Source organism: Rhineura floridana, chromosome 7 (assembly GCF_030035675.1).
Source record: "Rhineura floridana isolate rRhiFlo1 chromosome 7, rRhiFlo1.hap2, whole genome shotgun sequence".
Taxonomy (NCBI): Eukaryota; Metazoa; Chordata; class Lepidosauria; order Squamata; family Rhineuridae; genus Rhineura; species Rhineura floridana.
The window spans coordinates 129,917,445-129,935,492 of NC_084486.1; the positions used below are offsets into that span (position 1 = coordinate 129,917,445).

General features: G+C 39.5%; 1 protein-coding gene across 2 annotated transcripts in view; it reads right to left on the minus strand.

Annotated features, from left to right (window-relative positions):
* Nucleotides 1-18,048, minus strand: part of BCHE (butyrylcholinesterase) — a 91,816-nt gene that overhangs the window by 20,408 nt on the left and 53,360 nt on the right. Inside the window, exon 3 of one of the 2 annotated variants that reach the window (XR_009764119.1) lies at nt 4,515-4,548. The exons of the other annotated variant lie outside the window; for it this stretch is intronic. The gene's annotated coding sequence lies outside the window, so the exon portion shown is untranslated. The remainder of the gene's footprint in view (nt 1-4,514; nt 4,549-18,048) is intronic. 2 annotated transcript variants of the gene reach the window in all.

Here is an 18,048-nt window from a genome sequence, read left to right on the forward strand (position 1 = left end):
GATGTCCTTCTCCCTGGTATCCAGCCAGGAAAACCAGCAAGTGAAAACGAACTGTTTCTGAAGACAGTGGAGGGTTTGAGATTCTTTGCTACTGTAGAGAAGTAAAGGTCAAGAGCAGCCATTTTAGATAAGAGTGGAGGACTGCAAATGTGTGTTTTTATTTTTAATAATCTGTTCAGTGGCATGATTGTTAATGTATGCTACCTACAGTTAGCAACTGGATGGCCTCAGTGAAAGGAAATTGGGTTTGAGGTTCATGTTCATCTGAAGAAAATTTGTTCTTACGGGAGGCTGTTGTAAACAGATAATTTCAGGCAGGCTTTTGGGGTGGGCTAGATTTTATTATCATTGTTTTTAGATTTTTAATGTCTAATGTATTTGCATGTCTATTTTGTACGTTGCCCAGAGTGGCTGGATAATCAGCCAGATGGGCGACTAATAAATTCAATAAATAAATAAATAAATTTAATCTATGCACAGGCTGAATTGTCATATCACTATTTTAAAATAACAAAAGATGCAGCTAAATATGTTAAACAGGTAAACTACCAGCCAATGCTAAAGCAAAAAGTACACCAGCTGTTCTTGCTACAGGCCACTGGCTGGATGCCTGGAATATCTCAACTCGGTGAAGCGACTACCCAGATGTAGCAACGGAAAGCAACTTTCCTACTCTGCCTGCTGTTGCAATCAGTGATGCCACTGAATGTCAGAATGGGGAGGGAGGGGAGTCTCAGAATAAAGATCAGAATATTTGGCCCACCCCAAATGGCCTCCAAATCCTCCAAAGCTCAGGTCCAATTCAGAATAGGCATGGACTGTTACCAGACCTCTCTACCACTGCCATTGCCAGTACTTTCCTTCCCCAACTAAAACCTTACACAAAGCTGCCATGATGGATATGGCTGGCAATGGGATCTCCATTATGCTCTAGAATACCACCACAGTATAGTTTTCTAACTGTTTTTAGACTGTTTTAAATTGTTTTAGAATGCTTTTTGATGATGTTAAAATGTTTTGTTGCAAATGTGTTTGCCACTCTTATCTCTTTTAGGTGGAAGGGTGGGATATAATAATAATAATAATAATAATAATAATAAATTAAATGAATTTATTTCCTGGTACCTCCAATGCCTGAGACTTTGCTACAGGAGAATTCTAAGACATTACAGATTTTTTGGACTCTCCATTTGTGAGCCACCCCATAGCTGTTATTGCTATGAATGTTATGTAGAAAGAGATGGTAAGAAAGTGCTGGAGTGAGAAGGCGGCAGTAGTAAATACAGTGAACAACAGAATGTTAAGCATCAACAACTATGACTCATGGGCCATTTCATAAACTCTTCATTTAGTTACTGCATCCCAGGCATGTAGCTTTTCCTGAAACCCACTGGACAGACACTAGTGAAGTCAAGCTATTAGTCTAAAATACCCCTTAATCTGATCTGGCATGGCAATTCCTATGTTCCTCCACTGCCCACTTTCTTTGCTAATTCAGCTCTGATTAACTTATGGCACCCATTTAATTGCATGTTTATTTGTGGCTCCTGAGAATAGTGGCTTAAGCAGAGCTGACTAGTACTTCAGTTCAAGATCAGGACACTAATAGCACTGTCAGAATTCATTTAAGTGCCTCCATGCTATGCAACAAATTGTAATTTACAGGTAGGAAGAGGGTGATGCTTATGGATGCAGATATAACTTTGCAGGAAGTGATTTAAAACATTACGCACTTTATATGGTGCCCTGTCACATGAGACTTCAGTGCTCGTATATAAAGAAGTTTGCATTGATAGAGAGCTGTTATTGCTTTAACAAGAGATGCACAGAAATTCCAACTTACCAGATTTACCTAAAACACTGCTAAACTTATAGCACATCATTATGCATGCCTACTCAGAAGTAAATCTCATTGAGTTCAATCAGTTTACTCCCAGGAAAGTGTAACAGGCTTGTATCCTTACTCTCAGGTATGGATTGATGAATCTGTCAATTTTGTAGCTTCTCTCAGTTTCTCGTTCTTCCAGTCTTAAATCCAGCTCACCATGATCCTGTGCTTTTTTTTTTAAAGGTCCTCACAAAACGTCATCAGCATTTCAGTCTGCATTTCTCCTAATGCTTACATTTCTTGTATCCAATTTGCCTGATAGACTCATTTTTGCAAGCAGCATATGTATGTTACTTTCATCTATACATGGATTTATATGGCCATTTTCTCTTAACATACATATGTATGTACACAGTTTTGGTTGGAGAACTACATCACAACATTTGGAGAAGTGCAGATTTCAATGGATAACTGTCTTTCAGGAAGTGCAAATCAGGTAGGTTTGCATTAAAATGTTAACCAAGCCATATTTCTTCCTCCTCCCTCTCAGGTAAGTGTGTATAGCAGGGGTGGCAACCTTATGAACCTGTGGGCATATTCACAGACCAGGGATTGTTGCAGACATACACAAGCATACATACCAGGTCTGTGGAGTCAGTATGCCAAACCTTTGACTCCGACTCCTCTATTTTTCTACTGTCCAACTCCGACTCCACCCAAAATTGCTTCCGACTCCTGCTCCACGACTCCCTCCACAGCCCTGGAAAGCACTGTAAATGTCTTTTAAAATTGGAAGCTCTCATAGGAGCATTTTTATTGCTGCCTGAATATGTGCTGATTTTGGCATCACAGCATTTGTCTTCATCTGGGTCCTGTGTCATATACTGACACACAAAATGTTTTCCATCTTGAGTTATGGTGAAATGCTCAAATACAGCTGACTTTATGGGAAGCTTCTTTGACATTGTGAATTTATATTACCAGTTCCTATATATATGTATATATGTGTGTATTTTATATGTGTATATGCACAATTTCATTATGTACATGTCTGACTTTATTTTTGTAAGCCGCCCTGAGTACCCTATTATAGGGTAGAAGGGCAGGATAGAAATATTTTAAATAAATAAATAAATTGATTGATTGCAAAGACATGTACATTAGTTCAGTGGTTTCCAAACTTCCCACACACAGACCACTTGATAATTGCTGAGGGTCTTGGTGGACCATTTTATGATTTTTCTACCTGTTGTAGCAATTGAAATGTGCTGTGCTAGACGCTACATGGTTTTTAATTGTATCTGTATTGGTTCTTTTATTTTGTAAATATAGAGTTCAAATTGTAATACAATAACATGTGGTATAAAAAATAAATGAAGCAATACAAATACAATTAAAAATGAATATTTAATGTAATGGATGAACTGTCTCCTGTCTTCAACTAAAAATCCACAGACATGCTGCAGACTTCCTGAATGAAGACTGCAGACCACTAGTGCTGTGTTGACCACAGTTTGGAAACCATTTAATTAGTTAAAACTGCATACAAAAATGTTTTTATTAGGCGAAATTTGCATTAAAATGCTGATGAATTTTCATAAGGTTTTTTTTTAAAATGCACATTGCTGCAGGAATGTGGCGTACTGAATTTAAGACTGAAAAAGTGAGAAAGGGAACCAAAATTGACAGATCTTTCTATATCTGCTCAGAACCATACCATTGGCTACAGGTGTATCTTCTGGGACAGGGTAATGTTCTGTATGTTCTTCTTCCATTTTTGTATTGGTATCATTTTCTCTTTTCAGCTGCAGTTATTTAATTATGTTAGCTTATTCACTATGTTAGATGAGTTTATTTGTAAGGTTTTGCACAATGTTGTAGGGATTTATTTATTTTTTTGTACTTTTTCATATTGTGATTATTTATAATTGTTTCTAATATGTCTTGAATTGTTATACAGGATAATTTGATATGTTTTGAACCACTTGGGGCACATTTTAGTCTGAAAGTGACATACAAATAAACAGATGATGAAATAGTGATGATGTGCCCCCATGGATGCCACATGGGTGATCCATGGTGTAATGGATTGCAACCTTGAAAAGCACATCCTAGGATGGATTATAGAGTTACATTTGCTGCAAGTCTATCTCAAATTATTTTCTATCAGTTCCCCAAAATCTTAAATCTTTTCTTCTCATTCATAATTTGTACCTAATAACTTCTGAAGATCTTTGATTTATCATGTTTTGTACAGCTGGATAATGATTAGCGGTGTTGAAATTGCACAAATTAGAAAAGAACAGAACTGTGTTCAGGTGTCTGCCTGAATATGCAAAGGGCTAAACTGGGCATAGGGTAGTGACATGGCATGCAAGCCCCACTCCCAACGGCCCTTGCATGTGGTCTGCTCTGCAGATCTTTGTGCTACTAGGGCAAAGGTCTCAAAAGGCTTTTAAAGTATGAATCAGTTTAGAAACAGTAATTCTCCCCATGATTAAAATCTGATAAACTAGTGTTCCCACTTGCAAGGACCTAGGTGTCTGAGTGTGTCCAACTGAATGTCTTTTTTTTAAAACCCTCTTCAGACTTTCTTGTTAGACAATACTTATAAAATGTTACCTGTGTTGAAGCATTCACCTAGATATGTGAAGGGTTAAACTGGGGGTATGCACTCAAGCCCTACCTTTAATGTCCCTGATCTGCTCTTCAGAAATTCACTGAAACAACAAAAAAGTAATCATCATCATCATAACCATCACCATCACTATTATTATTTAAAATGGCCACTGGGAGGTTGCACAGACACAGTTCTGACTGACAGGTAAGTACATCATGGCAAGAGGAAAACCATCCTGATACCATCAATTGGCCAGAGAAGAGCACAGGGATCTTGCTGCCCCATTCCTCCCTGCCAGAAAGAACACTTGGATTCAACTACCAGTTGTCCTCTGACTGCAGAGCCAAACGGAGGCCAACCTGGCCACATCCATCAGCCAAAGAGTTAAAACAGGAGTGGGGAACCTTTTCAGCCCAGGTCCTTCTGGGCAACTTTCCAGAGGCCACATGCCAGTGGTATGTAGGGCCAGTTTCTCAGTATTGTCTTATTTTAACTTTACAAAAAGGAAGGAGGGAGAGAAGAATTCTCTGAAAGGAAGATTTCATTCCATTTCCTGACTCTTAACGGAGCAGAGGGAGCTGTGTCAGCTGGTCCAGAGGATATACAAGTGAACCAGCTCTCAGAAAGTTAGCGAACATGGACAGCTAACAGGAGTCTGGCAGAGGAGTTCTGTGGGGGAGGTCAAATGAGGGGTCCCTAATCTTTTTTCTTGTATGGCACATCACATACCAGTTGAACTCTCCTGTTGACCTTGAAGGAGGACAGGACAATGCATAGGCCATTCCAATACAAGTAGAAAAAAGCAGTGGAGACTATGGATGGGAAGGACCAGTGGTGATGACCTGTAAGGTGTGTGCAATGTGTGTTTTCTTGCCTGAGAACAACATGGCATATACATGCAATGAGTGCAAGCTGGTGGTGCTGTTGAAAGAAAAAGTGAGAGGCCTGGAATGGCTGGTGGCCACACGGAAGAGTATAAAACAAGTCAAAGAGTTCTTAGACAGAACACTAGAACAACATCAGCAAAGAGAAGTACAAGAAGTGGAAGGACAACAGCATGTCGAAGCAGAAGGAGAGACTGTTGTGGACAGCAACAATGAAGTGGAGGAAACTCCATGGGAAAGGGTGACAGGAGCAGAAGAGCTAGAAGACACTCTTCACAAGTGAAACTATGGAACCACTTTCAGGCACTTGTGGATGAGAGTAAAGGATAGCCTGCAGGGGAAGAATTAGAGGAGACCCCACAGGACAGCAAGCAAGAAGCTAAGCTCAGTCAAGCAGAAACAATGAAACCAAGCCCCATGACAAGAAGAGGAGAAGAGCAGTAGTAGTGGGAGACCCCCTACTGTGTAGGATTGAAACCCACGTATGCAGAGAAGATCCATGGATTCACCAGGTATGCTGCCTCATAAAGGTCACTGATAGATATCCCTTTCTTTTCATCCATGGGGGAATGAATGACACTGCCAAGCAGAGCTACAGAGAAATCACGTCAGACTTTGAAGCTTTGAAAAGAAAACACAAGGACATTGGGGCCCAGATAGTTTTCTCATCTGTTCTTTTGATACTTAGGAGAGGAGTAGAAAGGGAAAGAAAAATACTCCAGGTGAATGACTGGCTATGAAGGCAGTGCCAATGTGAGAGATTTGGATTCTGGGACCACGGCCTACACTTCCTAGAAGATGGACTGCTGGCAAGTGATGGGTTGTACCTCACAAGAACTGGAAAGAATGTGTTTGGCCACAGCATGGAGAACTTCATCAGGGAAGCTTTAAACTGAATCCTAAGGGGGAGGGAGACATAAATTTGGCGGTAATGACTAACAAAGGCTTGTGCACAGTAAGAGGAACTGAGAGAGAATGGCCCTATTGGGGCCCAGTAATAGTCTTCATTAAAATGTCGGAAGGAAGCCAGGCCATAAATTACATGGTTTTCAATGTCTATATACTAATGCCCAGAGTATGCAAAACAAACAGGACAAACTTGAATTCTTAATACAGGAGAGTAAATACAACTTGATAGGTATAACAGAAACTTGGTGGGATGACTGGAACACAGTGATTGAAGGTTATAACCTGTTCAAAAAGAACAGAAGGAATAGAAAGGGAGGCGGAGTTGTGCTCTATGTTAAATATATATATCCCTGCACAAAAATACAGGAGGATGAGTTTGGTAGCTCCACCAAAAGTATCTGGTTAAAATAAATGGGGCAAGGAATAAAAGGAACATGGTGGTTGGAGTCTACAACCGACCACCCAATCAAGGAGAAGACGAAGATTAAACTCTTGCAAAGCAAATTGCCAATATTTCGAGGAGGCATGATGTGGTAGTAATGAGGGACTTCAGTTCCCCCAACATCTGTTGGGAGAGAAATTCTGCCAAACATGGCTCCTCCAGGAAATTCCTGACGGAGAAAATTTTCTCCTACAGAAAGTGGAGGAAGCAACTAGAGAATCAACTATCCTTGACTTAATTCTAACCAATAGAGATGACTTGGTGGATCAAGTGGCAGTTATGGGAACTCTGGGGGAAAGTGACCACGCCATACTTGAGCTCTAGATTTTAAAGGAAGCAAACGCTGATAGTAGCCATATGTGTACCCTGGATTTCAGAAAATCTGATTTTAATAAACTCAGAACAATGGTAAGTAAGGTTTCATGGCAAGCAACCCTAATGAGAAAAGGGGTCCAAGATGAGTGGAAGTTGCTAAAAAAGGAAATCCTAAAGGCACAATGGCAAACAATTCCATCAAGGAAAAAAGATAACAGATGACAAAGAAAAGGCAGAAGTGTTCAATTCCTACTTTGGCTAAGTCTTCTCCCAAAAAAGGGTCTATGACCTCCCGGGAAACATGAAGTAGAAGGGGCAGGATTGGAGCTTGATAGTGATAGAGAAATGGTCAAGGAATACCTAATCACTTTGACCACATTCAAATCTGCAGGGCCTGATGAACTGCATCCTAGAGTACTGAAGGAACTGGCTGAAGAATTCTCAGAACCACTGTCTATTATCTTTGTGAAATCATGAAGAATGGGTGAAATGCCGGATGACTGGAAGAGGGTTAATGTTGTCCCTATCTTCAAAAAGGGCAAAAAGGAGGAAACTGGTAACTACAGACCAGTCAGCCTGATATCGATCCCTGGGAAAATTCTGAAGCAGATTATAACACGGTCAGTCTGTAAGCAACTTGAAAACGATGCAGTATTACTAGAAGCTAACATGTATTTATCAAGAACAAAGTCTGCCAGAATAATCTTATCTCATTTTTGATTGGATAACCTCCCTGGTAGACTGTGGGAATGCTGTGGACATAATATATCTCTTCAGCAATGCTTCTGATAAAGTGTCCAATGATATTCAGATTAGCAAGATAGCTAAATGTGGGCTGGATGGAACAACTATCAGATGGATCCACAGTTGGCTACAGAATCGTACTCAAAGAGTGGTTATCAATGGTTCCATCTCTAACTGAGGGGAGGTAACAAGCAGAGTACTGTAGGCCTCAGCTCTGGGTCCAGTGCTCTTCAACATTTTTATTAATGACTTGGATGAGGAGGTGCAGGGAATGCTTATCAAATTTGCAGATGATACAAAAGTGGGAGGGATAGCTAATGCCCTGGAAAACAAACAAAATTTAAAGGGATCTTGATAGGCTGGAGCACTGGGCTGAAAACACAGAATGAAATTTAACAGGGATAAATGCAAAGTTCTACACTTAGGAAAAAGAAACCAAATGTACAGTTATAAGATGGGGAATACTTGGCTCAGCAATACGACATATGAGAAGGATCTTGGGATTGTCATTGATCACAAGCTGAATATGAGCCATCAGTGCAATGTGGTTTCAGAAAAGGCAACTCCTGTTTTAGACTGCATTAACAGAAATATAGTTTTCAAATCCCATGAAGACCCTTGTGCTCTTCTCACTCTTGGATATGCTAAAGCAAAAACCACTATCCAACAGCAAATTTGGGATATAGAACTGCAAAATCATTTGAATCTTGCTGGTAGGCACCCGGACCTCAGGGATAACGGTAGGGCACTGGTCCCCATGCATTACTTAACAAATTTGAATATTCCCAAATATAGAAGAGCTTTTACAGCTGCCAGGTTTAATGTACTTCCCTCTTCCCTCTTGGAGGGAAGATATAGAAGGGTACCTTACCGCAAACGGGTCTGTCCATGTGGAATGGAGGAAGTGGAAACTGCAGGTCACATTTTATTGTATTGTACCTTTTATAGGGATCTCCGCCACTCTTTTATTACCCCAATTTTACGAAGCACCCCAGACTTACCTAATGAGCTGTACTTAACACATCTATTGGCAGACACGAGCCCACAGGTTACAGTAAGAGCGGCTAGCTTCTGTGCTGCTGCTATCGCATGTCGGAAAACAATGATACATGATCTCACATAGGAAATTTGATACTGATTTTAACTTTGTACTTTTTATTCATTTATGGTTTTATGTATTCTATATGATCTTGTTTAACCATGCTTTCTTTTATGTACTGATCTTTGATCGAAATAAATTATAACTAACTAATCCTATGAAGTATTAGTTCTACTCTGTTCGGCACTGGTTAGGCCTCATCTTGAATACTGCTTCCAGTTCTGGACACCGCACTTTAAGAAGGATGCAGACAAACTGGAACGGGTTCAGAGGAGGGCAACAAGGAAGATCAGGGGACTGGAAACAAAGCCCTATGAGGAGAGACTGAAAGAACTGGGCATGTTTAGCCTGGAGAAGAGAAGACTGAGGGGAGATATGATAGCACTCTTGAAGTTCTTGAAAGGTTGCCATACAGAGGAGGGCCAGGATCTCTTCTCAATCACCCAAGAGTGCAGGACACGGAACAAAGGGCTCAAGTTACAGGAAGCCAGATTTTGGTTTAACACCAGGAAAAACTTCCTAACTGATAGAGCAGTATGACAATGGAACCAGTTCCCTAGGAAGGTGGTGGGGTCTCCAACACTGGAGGCATTCAAGACGCAGCTGAACAGCCACCTGTCGGGTATGCTTTAATTTGGATTCCTGCATTGAGCAGGGGGTTGGAGTTGATGGCCTTATAGACCCCTTCCATCTCTATGATTCTAAATAGACTCAGAACTGACTTATTGAATTTAAACCAGGATTTTACAACTCCAAATGCAACACATTGTCCACTGTTTTTGCATAAATTTCTACCAATATTTAGCTTCCATCTACTCTTTGATGTTCAGTTTGAATTTTCTACACTTAGTTTTGAGACAGAAATAATTTCACATCTCATTGGGGTGCCTTGTTTGCAGAGATTAAATATTTTTAGATATGGAGCTGTAAAAAATTTCATATTTAGTCATATCTCCATATTTGCTGTGTGCTACATTCATGTAAGGTCAGAATCAGAATCAAGTTTTATTACGGCCAAAGACCAATATAAAAGTAAAACAAACATCATAAAACAATTATTAAGATAGGGACATTCAAATTTAAAACACTAATCAGGAATTAGTTTCCAGATCTAAATAAAATATTCATTATTCATTCATTATTCATTATTATTTGTTTTAATATAAGGCTAAATATTATAAGAATACAAATCATAATATTAATATAGAATAAAGCATATTAATTAAAATTGCTAAAACTCATCCCGAGAATTTAAAAGTAAACAAGGAGAGCCAAAGAGAACTTAATTTCGAGAGTCATTTACCCGGATCCTCCTAGATAAAATTGCAATTACACAAAATTTAGCAACTTTCTCTGTAATAAATTGTTGATGATCTCCAAGTAGATATTCCAAACGCTTATCCTCACTTCTACCAGGTATAAGGTCTAGGATAGGTTTAATTATTTGATTTCTGGAATCATGGTAGTAAGAGCAACGTAGTAGGACATGGGCAATAGTTTCTACCTCGTCCTCACCGCAGGGACATTTCCTGTCACAATATGGGATTTTATTATATCTGCCATCAAGGAGCATTGATGGCAGTATATTCATTCTTGCGAGGGAAAATGCTCTGCGGTGACTGGGAATGGTGAAATTGGACAAATATGGCATTGGGGATAAAAAACTTGGGTTATGTCTATGTTTCCTGACTTGCATTAGGTGGTGTTGGTAATCAATATCTTTAATTCTTTGTGAGATATTCATCTTGGCTTTTAAATAGCCCATTTCTTGGATCGCAGGGATAGAAAAGCCCAGATTCTGAATTTTATCTATTATCAACTTCTCCCAAGGAGATTGAAAATTATCTTGAAGAATTTGGGGAGAAAGCCCAGTGGGATCAAATTTCAATTTCAGCCAAGTGGAAATTCTCAAAGTCCAGATCTTAGATTCTATAGTTGGTAATCCAGCCTCGAGTCTAAGAATAAAGCTAGGAATACACTTAGGGACCGCAAATATAGTCCTCAAAAAAGAATTTTGTAACGATTCCAAAGCAGAAAAGTTCTCATGGGTGGTGACTTGTATTCCATAGAGTAGTTGAGAAATTACTTTAGCAGTGAATACTTTAATTGCTGGAATAATAAGCTGTCCCCCTTTATTGAAAAAATATGATAACAGGGCTTTCAGCGTTTTTTTAGCATTCGAGATCATTGCCTTGATCTGCATTTGCCATGATCCAGTAGATTGGGATGTTAAGCCTAGATACATGACAGTATTTATTTGTTCAATTGAGTGACCCTTAATTTGCCAACGATGTTTCAGTCTTTTTTTGGTAAATATTAAAACCTTAGTTTTCTCGTAGTTAATTGTCAGCAATTCATTTGAGCAAAATGTAGTCAAAGCTGTTAAGAGTCTTCTAAGGCCAACCACAGATCTTGCCAACAGAACTATATCGTCAGCGTATAAAAGTATGGACCTGGGACTGCCAGCCAGTATCGGTGCATGAGCAGAGATAGTGGCCAAGGAATCTACTATACTATTAATATATAGGTTAAATAGTAAAGGGGCTAAAACACATCCCTGCTTAACCCCTTTAAACGTAGGGATAGGGTTAGATAAATGGCCCTTGTTATTGCATCTAACCCGTAGGGATGTGTCCAAGTATAGTCCTCGAATCAATAGAAGCAGTCTTTTATCAATGTCCAGGGCACTTAATTTCTCCCAGAGTCTTTCACGAGAGATGGAATCAAACGCTGATCTAAGGTCAATAAAAGCTGTGTACATCATGGTATCAGGCTTAGTCGAATATTTAGATATTAAATGGTGAAGAATTAAGGCCTGATCAATGGTTGAACGTCCAGACCTAAAGCCTGCTTGTTCCTGGGCCAATAGGTTCTTTTGCTCTACCCATGCATTCAATTTTCCATACAAAAGGGTCGCGTAAAGTTTGCTAATTATATTCAAAAGACTTATCGGTCTGTAATTGGCTGGATCGGTATGAGTACCTTTTTTATATATCGGGATAATTATTGCAAGGCCCCACTCTTTAGGGATTTTCATTGAGCGGTTAATATAAGAAAACAGAGCAGCTAATAAAGGGGCCCACCATTCTGGGTTTAATTTGAACACTTCCGCTGGGATATTATCACTACCGGGAGCTTTCCTCAGCTTAAGTTTGGCGATTAATTCGAGGACCTCCGGTATAGTAACAGGGGCCCATTCAGGAATTTCATCTTCCGAGAAATGTATTACAGCACCACTATCAGTGTTCTTTTGGTATAATCTGGTAAAATGATTCTCCCAGACAGCTGGGGGGATATGGCAATCTAAGTTGGATAAGGGTTTTGGCCAGTTATACGAGACAAGTCTCCAGAATAAGGTAGAATTTTTTTAACTTGGAGGCATGTAGTAGGCGTAGCCAGGATTTATTCAATTCTGTTTTCTTTTTATTTTTAAGCAAATTCTTATATTGTTTCCTTGCCATACAGTAGGTTAATAAATGTTCAGGTGATCTATTTACTTTATAAGTTTTATAAGTTAACACGAATTGTTTTTTATTGTCACGACATTCTTGGTCGAACCATGATTTTGATTTTTTTTGAAGATTTTTCCTATTACAGTTAGAAGTTGTTAAAAAGGATTTTTGGAAGGAAGCTATTAGTTCTTGAAAGTAGGATGATGGGTCGTCAGGATAAGATATTGTAGTGATGGATTCTCTTATCATTAAAATAGCTGGAGAATTTAACCATACATTTAATTCATTCTCTAATTTGGGTATCCATCTCAGCCTTCCCGGACGAATGTCTACCTCCTTTTTAGTAAAAGTCTGGTGGTTCAATAATAAAGATGTTGAGCAACAATTAAGAACAGTGTTTAAGGGTCGGTGGTCACTCTCCGGGCGATCTTCCACTTTGAAATTATCCACTAATTGAAAAAGTTCATGCGATACAAAGATTAAATCAATTAGGGATGCTCCTCTTGGGGTTAAATAAGTAAATTCCCCTTCAAGATCCCCTAAGGTACAACCATTTAGAAGAACCAAATTTAAATTAGTTAATTTTTGCATCAAATAGATGCCAGTATGATTTATTCCACTATCTCTTGATTGTCTTGCAGGTATGTTAAAGAAGCCTTCTATTATGGGAGGAATCATTTGATACTTGTTGTACAAAGCGGCATCAGACACACCTAGTCTGGCATTGAAATCACCAGCAACTATCAGTAAAGCTTCAGGGTATGTAACAATTAGATTCTCTAAATATCCTTCCAAGCTTAGGACCTTATCGATGGCAGTTATTTTATCTTTACTTGGAGGTAAGTATACATCGACAAGCAATAGAGTGTAGCAGGGCAGTTTTATAATTAGAGCCACAGCTAGGTTTAACAAAGATTCAAGCCTTACAATTTGAGCATTAATTTTAGTTGATACAAAAAGACAGTTGCCACCTTTTGGACGACCACCTTTAGAACTTTGGGTAGCCTTTAAATAAAAAGGGGCATAGTTATCTAGGCAAGGCTCAGTGATTAACCAGGTTTCTTGTAAGCAGATAATGTCAAATTGAGCTAAAAAATCAGTGATATAAGGGTCTAGATCTTTATTCTTCCATCCTGCTATATTCCAGGAAATGATCTTTAGTTGGTGTAAGCTTGAGGGAGGACTTTGTCAGATTTCAGTAGGCCGAGGGGCAGAAAGATCCCCTGGTGATATTTTTTCCTCAACCTTCAATTCCATGGGGTACAGAATGGTAGGTTGACCCAAAGAGTTAGGGATTGTTGGAGTATGCATAATTAGTTTTTGCTTGAGATTCCCCTCTACTAATATCTCACAAGGATCCTCACTCTCTTTTCCAGCACAATGTAGAAGGGGCGGATTTGTTGTTTCTAAAAGTTCTGGATTTGCTCGTCGGTTCACCGACCTAATATGAGTATCATCAGGTTGCTCCTTTCCTTTCGCTTTTAAGATAGTCACTAGATTTTCAAGGTTCGTCAAAATTTCCAGTTGTGCTTCTATTGACCATGCAGAGTATGATTCAAGTAAATGTTGTTGTTCCGGAATATCAAACATTCCTTCCTCATTTGGAGCAGTTGGGAGACTAGTTCTTTCATGGTTTTCTTGGAACTTTACAGCATTTATATTTATATCTTCAGGGGTCATCGACTGGGAAAACAAGTCCCTTGTCCCCACGTTCAGTTCTGAAGGTCGGGGTTTAAGCTCATTTAAAGTCAGAGGAAGTAGACTTTGTATTGGGGCTACATTTTCAAAGACCCTATAACACCTTAAGTTCTGTGAAAGGAGTAAATTTCTATTTTTGTATAGGAAGCTGGCTATTTTATTATCATGAAATGTAACTATAGCTCTTGCTTCCATATAGTTAAAGAAAAGGTATTCTATCGAAGCAATCTCCATGCACCAGTCTAGTTTTAGAATAATATGTTCCATTACAGATTGAAAGTGTTTCCTTCGTTGAGTCTGGGTTAGAGCTCCTTTGGGCTTAGGGAAGTTTGTTATAGCTATTTTTTCCTTGCTTAGGACCAATTCCCATGATTTGGATTTATGTGTCTCAGTCGATTCAGGATTATCCAAAATCACTTTAGATTGTTGAGGTTGAGATTTAATATAATTAGATGAGGAGGAATATGAAATTGGAGTATTAAGCTCTGTTTTAAGAGGTTCTTGAGCAGCAGAGTTATTATTTTGCACCATTTGAGCCGAGATAGTTGTATTTGTACTCTTATCCATCTTTGTTTTCTTAGATTTCCTTTTTCTCCTCTTTTTGCCCTTGTTAGGTTTAGGGGTATCCATTAGCTTAAAAAGTTTATCAAATCTCATGTGAGGTTTATTTCGGGTCTTACAAAATTTAATGTTTTTACTCTTCTTAGGTTGGTTAGATGTTTGGGAGCTCGTCTTTTTGTCTAGCATGGTGAAAGATGATTTCAGGCATGAGGTTTGAGTAGCCTGTGAATTTGTGTGTAATTCAGTTGTCACTCCTTCATGGTAGTGTTCTTTCTTAATGATTATATCGGCTAATGTGGAGAGCAAAGCATTCGACTCAGCCACAAAGTTGGAAATTTGTATTAGGGATTGAGTCACCACTTGGGGCCAGTCTTCATTAGCCACAGAGCCTAGTTGGTTATTCAAATCAAGGTCTTTTGTCTTTTCATAAAGATGCCTAAATTCTGAGGAGCTAGACTTGAATTCTTCATAAATTGATGAGGATTCAAGAGGGGGCATTGAGCTGCAAACTCTTAAAGCTGAGGTATTAGTTTGCTTCCCTTGAGCTGTTACTTCAAAAAGGGAGTTTCCCTCTGCAGCTGCTGTTAATTCCTGAGCCAAATTATGTCCAAACGGCTCCTCAATGTTTTGAATCCACGACAAAGAGTTATCCAGTGACCAATCATTATTACAGTTCTTACCAGGCATCGTGGATTTGATCTCCTTCCCCAACCCAACTTCCTCCACTGTCCCCTTTGGGCCATAAAAGTGCATCATCTTGGTTTGTATTCCTTTAACTTGGAGGGAATTTATATTGGTGCATAGTTCTATCCCAAGTTCTTTACATTTCTTTCTGGTTAAAACCATCCTTTTAACTTGATATTTAGACTTCAGCTACAATAGACCAACAGATCAGCACCTCCCAGGGATGACGCAGCCAAAACAGAGATCAGCTTCAAAGGGTAAGAGCCGCAGTATATTTATGTTTGTATCCACAAAGTTTAAAGGGAGGCAAAGAAGATTAAGATAACTCTCAGCACAGTTTGTTAGTTAATTATCATTCGTCAAGTCATTAGAACCATTTGTTACAGAGCAGGACTTTACCTCCAAGACGTTCCAGGTTAGCAGATATATCTTCCTCAATAAATAGAGAGCTTGCTTTTAGGACTTAGCTTTTCTGGCATTCATAAAGTTTAAGATTTGAAGTTTAGGAAGGATTCCCGTTTATCAGTCTGGGATTTAGTACACAAGGAGGTTGTTATTAATAGTTTTCTTCCGAGCACCACTCCGACTTCAGTAAACACGTCTTTGTTAGTCAGCGGCCATCTTCCTTTTTCCATGTAAGGTCATATTTCATTAAGATAAAAGTATCTCACTCCTGACTTTATGAGTTAGAAAAATCTTAGTTAACATCATTAGGCTACTGGATGATCAATAGAAGACTTTTGGGACACTGAAAACTCTGCAAAAGCAGTAAAACTTCCTTTACAGGTTGCTTTTTAATAAACATTGCATTGATAAGCAACTGCTCATTAGCCACTAATTCCATAAGAAACTGTTTATTGGCAGCTGACTTTTGTGGATTCGCTGCTGACAGATAAATACTTTTTGTTTCAACAAAGTAACCTTAGTGGAAATCATTATTTAATGTGGAAAGCTTCTATAATTAAAATTAATTCCTTGCCCATTATTGTTTTCTCACTAATATGATTGATAGAACTTCAAAGCACAATGTAAGCACCCATTGACTTTTTATTAAAAGCAACCTTGTTATAGATAGCTTATCAATCACAGGTAAAAAGGCATCTAGCTTAATTTTTATTCTCCATAGACAACATTTGCTCATAAGTCCTTTTTTGTTATTGCTACAACTCACAGAAAACACATTTTACTGAGGGAACTGGTTTTACCTGTAAGCACTGACATGTCAGTGTAACAGTTAACCCAGGGTTAGCCAATGCATTGCCCTCCAAACGTTGTTGAATGACAGCTCTCATCATCCCTGAACATTGACCAAGCTGACAGATGCTGATAGGAGTGAGGGCCTAGCAATATATGGAGAGTACCACATTGATTATCTCTGAGTTTGACAGGTTGGTTGCTCGGGGACAACAGTAACAAGATACGACTAATGTTATTCAACAGTAACATAATTGCATATACATTCTATTGGAATACCTGTGTCCACAAGCAACTTTGCCCACTAGGCTATCGGCACAACAAGAGACACTTAATGAACAATGGTGGCTGCATCTCCTTGGCATCTTAACCATCCAGAGTTTGGGGGGTCAATACTTCCCCCAGGCACACTTTTCATTCTGCATTTTACACGTGCAATTTACACATAATCTTTCTAGGACATTGTCACAAACTGTCAGCCACTTACAACTTACTGTTTTCCTTCTGGAAACAAACAAACAAACAAAAAACCTATGAAAAACATTCATGGAGAATAAGGCTATCAATGGCTACTAGCCATGATCGCTGTGCTCTGCCACCATAGACAGATGCAATATGCTTTTGAAAACCGGTTGCCATTAGCTGCAGGAGAAGAGAGTGCTCTTGCAGTCCCGTCCTGCTTGTGGGCTTCCCGTAGGCATCTGGTTGGCCATTGTGGGAACAGGATGTTGGACTAGATGGGTCACTGGCCTGATCCAGCAGGCTCTTCTTATGTTCTTATCTGTGGTATAAAATATCCCAGAACCCCAAGCCAATGTCAGCAGATTTGGGTAGAAAAATACCACATCACTTTTTCATCAAACTAAGAGCAATGGAGTTAAATGCACAGAAACATTCTACCTCCCCTGAATAAGTGTTCTCTGGCTCTGGGTATTGTGAAGGACACTGCATTTGATACCTCACATATTATCTGAGGTCAAGTAATCAGCCCACCATATCATGGAAATCACATTGGGGTAGAAATACACCCCCAAGACTGTGATTTTTTCCTTCAGTCTGGATGAAGTAAAAGAAGATGACCAGTCTTTGCGATCTTCCAAAGGAAGCAAGACATAGATCTTTTCTGGATACGCCCAGCGGAGCTCTTCAGAATTGTGTGGGGGCTATTACACTCTGGACCCAGGGACATGGTAGAACCATCTGTGGCCAGCTGTAATAAATTTGCTAGGCACTTCCAGGATAAAATCTTTAGCATCCACCAGGACTTAGACTCCAGCGTTATAGCAGGTGAATCAAGCGAGGTATCCAGAGCACAGCCTTGTCCCAACTTCTTGGATGAGTTTCAGTTAGTGCAGCTTGAGGACGCTGACAAGGTGTTTGGACAGGTTCGTGCAACCACTTCTGCGCTGGATCCTTGCCCTTCTTGGCTAATAAAAGCTAGCAGGGATGGAACAGCTGGATGGGCCAGGGAAGTGATTAATGCCTCTCTGCGAGAGGGGGTGGCCCCTGGCTGCCTGAAAGAGGCAGTAGTGAGACCACTCCTGAAGAGACCCTCCCTGGACCCAGAACTTCTTAACTATAGGCAGGTAGCAAATGTTCCATTCCTGGGCAAGGTCCT